Source organism: Cherax quadricarinatus, unplaced genomic scaffold, assembly GCF_038502225.1.
Source record: "Cherax quadricarinatus isolate ZL_2023a unplaced genomic scaffold, ASM3850222v1 Contig2397, whole genome shotgun sequence".
NCBI lineage: Eukaryota > Metazoa > Arthropoda > Malacostraca > Decapoda > Parastacidae > Cherax > Cherax quadricarinatus.
Window position 1 is genome coordinate 1 of NW_027197423.1, and position 7,474 is coordinate 7,474.

Sequence of the window (7,474 nt, forward strand, 5' to 3'; positions counted from 1 at the left end):
TACAGTTTTTACAGTCTTTGCATAATCATGGTAACTATGTAATGTACAGAAGTATAAATTCAATTACATGAAAATCTAAGTTTCCGCTTGTTTGTCACTTTCTACACATCTGACACCTTCTTACATCTGTCACCTTCCTCACATCTGCCATCTTCTTCACATCTGTCACTTTCTTCTTATGTTGTCATGTACTTTTCCAAACCATTAAGTGTGTTTATCTTAATGGATGTCTTCCTCTGATATGTTCAATTACGAACGTTGATAAAATCTGTGCCATGACAACCAATGTCGAATCCTCGGCACAGCGCTGGCACGTCCTGGTGAGGACACCTGTGGGAAATAATGGGTAATGTTGGTTAATAATAGGTAATGGGTGAGTGAGCAGGAAAAGAATTTAAGTATAATGAATGTGTAACAAATGAAATAGTAGACCTGAGTGAGCAGGGAACTTTAGCATTAGATAAAAGTATCTGCATTCAATGGGTGGTGATTTCATAGTAAAGAATATAAATACTGAGAATTGTTTAAAATGAATGATCGATAAGCTAATTGGTTATGCCTAAATATACAGGTAATAATAATAAAAAGAATAATAATTATATAGTAATCATAATAATAATTGAGTAATATTTTAAAGACAATTCTCCGAGTTTTTGTGTTTCCGCGAGTGTTACAACTTAATTACTGACTAGTTCTTAGTTATTTTTTTATGAATTTATTGTAATAAAGTAATGGTTTCAACTCCATCGGTTTTACGAGAGTCATTAATGCATTTCACATGCACACCACTACTCGATTACTGAAGATATTTAAAAGCCCCTAATGAGGGAATAAAGGAAACTGTGTACAGTATTCTGAGAGAAAAAATCTCAGTGTATACGCGAAGATTTAAATCTTTGTTTGTAGTCGCTGAGATACATAGTTTTCAGTATATATAACCTGAAAGATATACGTCAATTTGTATATGCAGTAGATATTTGGTACTAAGAGACTCAGACTGAACTAGTTGTAGTAAGTTGCAATGAATACATGATGCCAAGGATATATAATAGATAAATGGTGCTATGGGATAAACGGAAGATGAATTGATGTACTGAACGAACAGTGAATGAATGGTGCTAGGAGACAAACATAAGATGAATGGTGCTATAGAACAAACAGTAGATGAATGGTGCTAGAGGGCAAACGTAAGATGATTGGTGCTAGAATACAAACAGTTGATGAATGGTGCTGGGGAACAAACAATTGATGGATGTTACTAGTGGATAAATAGAAGATGAATGGAGCTGCTGGAAAAGCAGTTAATGAATAGTGGTAAGAGACAAACAGTTGATGAATGGTGCTAGGGGACAAACAGTAGATAGATGGTACTAGTATAAAACGATAAATGAATGGTGCTAGAGGAGAAACAGCTGATGAATAGTGCTTGGGAATAAACAGTAGATGAATGGTGCTAGGTGACAAACAGTGGATGAATTGTGCTAGGTGACAAACAGTGGATGAATTGTGCTAGGTGACAAACAGTGGATGAATTGTGCTAGGGGACAAACAGTATTATTATTATTATAATCAAAAAAGAAGCGCTAAGCCACAAGGACTATACAGCGCTGCAGGGCAGGAAGGAAGCGAGGGCATCAGGTGGCAAAAGGGAGATGGATGAGTAATAGGTTACGGATAACAGCGGGGTAGTGGATGGTGAAAGGGTAAAGGGCTGCAAGAGACTGAACTAGAAAGGGCTGAGGGGAGTGCGAAAAGTATCATCAGAGTTTGTGGAGTAAATCAGTCGTTGTCAAGAAGTCAATGAGAGAGTCAGGATTAAAGGAGGGTCCCTCAGCAAGAAGGGAAGGTAAAGAGAGAGTAGTAGAACGAAGACGACGTTGGAGGTAAATTCTGCGTGCTCGTTGATAGAGAGGGCAGTCTAACAGAATGTGGCTAATCGATACTGGAACTTGACACTGCTCACAGAGAGGAACAGGGTGCCTCTCCATGAGATACCCATGAGTAAGACGAGTGTGACCAATGCGAAGGCGGGAGAGAGTGGTCTCCCAACCTCGGCACTGATGACAAGAAGACGGCCAGTAACCTATGCTCGGTTTAATAGAATGAAGTTTGTTACCGAGCAGAGTTGACCAACGTTGTTGCCAACGGGTGCGAAGGTGGGTAGCTATTGCAACAAAATAGTCCAGAAATGGAACACCTCGATAGGAAATTGGTAGGTCATGCACTGCTGACCGCGCAGCAGTGTCTGCCTGTTCATTGCCCTGTACGTCGACATGACCAGGGACCCAACAAAAAACAATATCTTTATGTTTGGTAGAGATACGGCGTAGCCAAAGTTGGATACGGAGAACTAGGGGATGAGATGTATCAAATTTTCGTATAGCCTGTAGAGCACTAAGGGAGTCTGAGACTACTACAAATGACACAGGCATAGATGCGATACGAATAAGTGCTGCAAGAATGGCATACAGTTCAGCAGTAAAAATGCTAGCTGAAGATAGTAAATGCCCCCGCACGACGCTGTCCGGAAACACTGCTGCGAATCCGACGCCGTCTGAAGACTTAGAGCCATCTGTGTACACAGCGGTGGCATGAGAATGGGAGTGGAAGTGATCAAGAAAAAGAGAGCGGGAAGCCACCGTAGGCAGTTGAGCTTTCGAGGAAGGGAGTGAGAAAGAACAGACCCGAACAGCTGGAACTTCCCAGGGGGATAGGGAAAAGTGAGATGCTACATGAACATATAAAGGTGGTAACTGAAGGGAAGACAAGAGTGAATGTAGGCGAAGAGAAAAGGGACGGAGCAAACAGGGGCGGCGAACGAATAAAGAATGTCTACTAATATCGGTGACCATTCTATAAATATATATAAATAGTGTATATAAATAGTGTATATAAATAGTGTTAAGGGGCATTACTGGGGTAACTATATAAAAGACACCAAAAATAAGAGTGTTCTCATAACAATATAGTACATATTACTGTTTATATCTTTAATTCTTGGATGAAAAATAACAAGGTTGAGTAGTAAGAAAGTTAAGTAGTAGATCAAAATGTATACTAATGTCTTCACTTAACATCCCTGAATTGAAGACGTTTCGTTCGTAGGGTCTCAGTCACTCAAGGTCTCACGACTGAAACATCTCGATAAAAGTGTCCTTAGTAAGGACTGACTCAAGCCATTGAATATTATTGTATTGACGGGGAAGCACTAAACCCACAGGAATCATATAGATCCTGGGTACAGGTAAGGTAATACGTTCCATGGGAAGTGTAGTTCTACTGCCTTGGATGAAGAGACCTTCAGTAGGCATGATTTTACTCTCACCTGAAGCCTGAGAAGCCGGGACAGGGGTTTCCGCTGACACCTGCTGACCTCTTTACTAGCAACACCTGTAATAAGTTTTATTATTATTACACATTTCACTCTGGGGAGAGTTTTATCAAGTCATGTTTTACTGTGTATATCACTATCATGATGTGGTTCGTGTTTTAGACCTTCATTATGTCATGTTTCACTTTATAGAACTTTATCATGTCATGGTTTGGTCTTTAGAACATTATCGAATCATGAATCAGTGTCCTAATTAAAGATGGTTCTACAACCCTTGTCTGTCTCTACTCACTGTCTACATGCTATCTACACAGTCTTCAATGGCAGATTTAAAGTCACTATCTTTGGGCAGGTGTATCGCAGACTAGACTTACATGGTGCAGAGGCTCTAGCTGGTGGTCCTCTTGTGTTATTGACATTTGCAACACAGGAACTGCCGTGCTGAACACAACACACCTACAAAACACAAAAAATATTTCAGTATTCAACCAACATTAAATCAAATTAAAGGTGATTTGCTGTAATAAAGTAATAAAAAAATAATCTTTGGTAAAGAGGGACGAATAAACAAATTTACGGTGTATAAAGTAACGCAATTTTTCAATTTAAATGCTGATAGGACCATGTCTCCTCTAACCCTCGATTCCTCCAGCGACACGAAACTCGGTTTCTTTGGTCAGTAGTGTTATCACATGTTTTATCTTCTTGGACAGCTGTAAGTGATAAGTTAACCTTTAGCATAGAATGGAAGTATGATACTAGAGATACCTCAGTAACGGTCCCAGATTTTTGCTTAGGATAGTACAATGGGCTTAGAGAACACATCATCTGTGGACTGGGGTAATGAAGAGAGCTCTCAATGTGACAGAATTCTAAACACTCTACATGCTGCCCAAAGAACTTTTATTCCGTATAAAGAAATTAGTTCGAATACAAATGACCCGAGATGGATGAATAATAAGTTCAAACATCTTTTAGGGCTGAAAAAAAAGGAATTTATAGGTGCATCAAAAGAGATGAAGGTCATCTTATGAATCAGTAACAGGGGATAAGAAAAGCTAAACGGGATTATGAAATTAAAGTTGTTAGGGATTCGAAAACTAACCCCAAAGTTTTTTTTCCAGGTTTATAGAACAAAAGTTTGAGATAAGATAGGTCCCCTTAAAAATAACTCTGGGCATCTTACTGACAAGGAGAATGAAATGTGTTTGATTTTTAATAATTATTTTCTCTTGGTTTTCACACAGTAAGACACTAATAATATCCCAGTAATTAATTTTTATAGTGGGCCTGAAGGAGATAAATTATGTAATATCAGTCACTAAGGATATGGTAATCAAACAAGTAGACTGACTAAAACAAAATAAATCCCCTGGCCCTGATGAACTTTTTTCACGGGTGCTTAAGGAGTACAAAATGGAACTTTGTGAACCATTAACTAACATTTGTAATGTATCTCTTCAAACAGGTGTAGTGCCTGATCTGTGGAAGATGGCCAATGTAATTCCTATTTTAAATCAGGGCCAAGTCGTTACCGTCAAATTGCTGGCCAATAAGCCTGACCTCAATTGTAAGTAAATTACTAGAGTCAATTATAGCTGATATTTTAAGAAATCATCTTGAAAAGCATAATTTGATTAATGATCCTCAGCGTGGATTCACGAGAGGCCGTTCCTGCCTAGCTAATTTACTAACTTTCTCCAGTATAGCTTTTGGGGCTGTTGATCTCGATAAAGAATTTGATATTGTTTATTTGGATTTTAGTAAGGCCTTGATAAAGTTCCGCACCAGAGACTGCTAAAGAAAGTGGGGGAAAAGTGCTGTCATAGATCGAGTTATGGCTCTGATCCACCAGGAGGCCTGGTCACAGACCGGGCCGCGGGGGCGTTGACCCCCGGAACTCTCACCAGGTAAACTCCAGGTCTCCAGAAGCAGAGAGTGTGCATAAGTGGGGTAAAATCTGAGTTGGGATCTGTAACAAGTGGCGTTCCACAGGGATCAGTTTTAGGCCCATTATGGCTTATAATATATATCAATGATCTTGACAAGAAAATTGCTAGTGATATGAGCAAATTCGCTGATGACACAAAGTTAGGTAGGATAATTGATTCAGAAGTAGATGTTAAGGAACTGCAGGAGGATTCAGACAAAGTTAATTTATGGTAAGAAAAGAGGCAGATACAGTTCACTGTAGATAAATGTAAAGTTCTGAAGCTCGGGAGTGTTCATAACCTTAGCTTTTATAAGCTAAATAACATAGAACTTAGCCGTACAGAATGTGAAAAGAGTCTGGGGGTTATGGTAAGCAGCAACCATAAACCAAGACAGCAGTGCATATGCGTGCATAATAAGGCAAATAGATTATTGGGATTTATATCAAGAAGTGTAAGCAACAAATGCCAAGTTATACTACAGGTTTATACATTATTATTAATGCCTCGCCTGGATTACGCAGCTCATTTCTAATCTCCATATTACAGAATGGACATAAATTCGTTAGAAAACATTCAGCGAAGAATGACAAAACTAATACATAACATTAGAAATCTTCCGAATGAAAAAAGATTGAAGTCCCTTAAATTAGATTCACTTATAAGACGAAGAATAAAGAGAGACATGATCGAAGTGTATAAGTCGAAGATGGATATTAACAAAGGGGATATAAATAAGGTATTGAGGATATGTCTCCAAGAGAGAACCCGCAATAACAGATTCAATATAGATAAGTTTAGATTTATAAAGGATATAGGAAAGTATTGGCTTGGAAATAGCGCAGCTGATGAGTGGAGCAGTCTGCCCAGTAGGGTGATTGAAGCGAGAACCTTGGATAGTTTCAAATTTAGGTTGGACATATACATGAGTGAGTGGCGTTGGATTTGAGTGGGACTTGCTCATGAGTAAATAATTTTATCATAAGCTGGGTAGCGTTGAAAATGGGTTGGGCAAATATTCTATTAGTGGAATGGATTTGTGAAGGACCTGCCTAGTATGGGCCAACAGGCCTCCTGCAGTGTTCCTCCTTTCAATTAGCACACACACAAAAAGAACAATACGTTTTACAATCTAGAGAATAACTCAGTCAGTAACCACGAGAACCTGACTGTGACAAGTCAGTCCGTTAATTACCAAGCAACTACCATCCAGTTAGTGTTAGATTAAAGTTAGCAGACTTTTGCCAATTATAACTGATATATTTTCATAACTGTTCAATGCATAGGTAAGGCTGGCTATCTCCAACATAACAGGAAGGGGACGACAACAGCACACAGGATAAGTATGGTGTCATATGGGTATAGTGGTGGTACTAACCCACAAGAGGGGAACGGGGTGGCTATCACTCACAAGAGAAGTATGGGGTTGCTATGTTCTGTCATAGAGGTATGAGGTCGCCATCACCCACAAGAGGGATATGAAGTAGCTATCACCCACCAGAGGGGTATGGGGGTGGCTATCACCCACCAGAGGGTTATGGTGGTGGCTATCACCCACCAGAGGGGTATGAAGGTGGCTATCACCAACCAGAGGGGTATGGAGGTGGCTATCCCCCACCAGAGGGGTATGGGGGTGGCTATCACCCACCAGAGGGTTATGGTGGTGGCTATCACCCACCAGAGGGGTATGAAGGTGGCTATCACCCACCAGAGGGTTATGGTGGTGGTTATCACCCACCAGAGGGTTATGGTGGTGGTTATCACCCACCAGAGTGGTATGGAGGTGGCTATCTCCCAGCAGAGGGGTATGTGGTGTCTACCACCAAGAGAATGTGGGCATGGAAAAATAACTTACATTACGCTCACAATACTTACAGTAAAACACAGACACACACAATTTTCACATGCATTGTTGAAGATGGTGGCTAGCGTGGTGAAGGTTGCTGTGTAACATAGTGTTAACCAGGGTGAAGCCAGACCTCTACTGACTGCACGCCAGCCCTGGCCTTAATAAATACATGTACCAGACCTGACCTCTCTCCTCACAGCAGCTTCCTTATGCATGACGCCATGTCACTTCTGTGACGTCATACTTTCACTATGCCAAGGACGGTCATCAACTCCCCGCGCATCATTGCGCGCGCGCGCGCGCGTGTGTGTGTGTGTTACCTGGAATACCTGTGACCAAGATCGACTAACCTCGGCGTCATAC

General features: G+C 40.5%; 1 long non-coding RNA gene across 1 annotated transcript; it reads right to left on the minus strand.

Moving 5' to 3' along the window:
- Nucleotides 1–170: 170 nt before the first annotated feature.
- LOC138851845 (uncharacterized) lies at nucleotides 171–3,787 on the minus strand. The gene is made up of 3 exons (XR_011391433.1): nucleotides 3,706–3,787; nucleotides 3,326–3,390; nucleotides 171–330 (listed from the first exon to the last, which is right to left on the minus strand). It is a non-coding gene; the product is annotated as an uncharacterized lncRNA (long non-coding RNA).
- Nucleotides 3,788–7,474: the final 3,687 nt, after the last annotated feature.